The following is a 383-nucleotide window of genomic DNA, read 5'->3' as shown; positions in this document are numbered from 1 at the left end:
TGACCTAATTGAAAATTTAGCATTTGCTGATATGATACTGCATATCTCAAAGATACACCTTTGTGGTTGTTTTTCATAATCAGGTTTGAATATGTGTATGGACCATATAGTATATTTATTTGTAGATAAAACATGTAGATAATATCAATAAAACAAACTTGTGTACCTTGATGGGCTTCCCTCATTTATCATCATTCACTTTTCATCCGTTATATTACTGATATATAATTTCATTTGTATTCTCAAACTTATTGTGTAAAACAAGAGTAACGCCTGTTTTTGTTTGAACATTTTTGATCGATTTGAAAACAGGTTTAACGTTTTTTCCACATCGTTTTTGGAACTATAATTTTGACAATCAGTTTATTTCTACTGTGTATCTT

This window comes from Penaeus monodon, chromosome 20, assembly GCF_015228065.2.
Source record: "Penaeus monodon isolate SGIC_2016 chromosome 20, NSTDA_Pmon_1, whole genome shotgun sequence".
Taxonomy (NCBI): Eukaryota; Metazoa; Arthropoda; class Malacostraca; order Decapoda; family Penaeidae; genus Penaeus; species Penaeus monodon.
The sequence above is the reverse complement of the archived record's forward strand: the minus strand, read 5'-3'. Positions refer to the sequence as shown.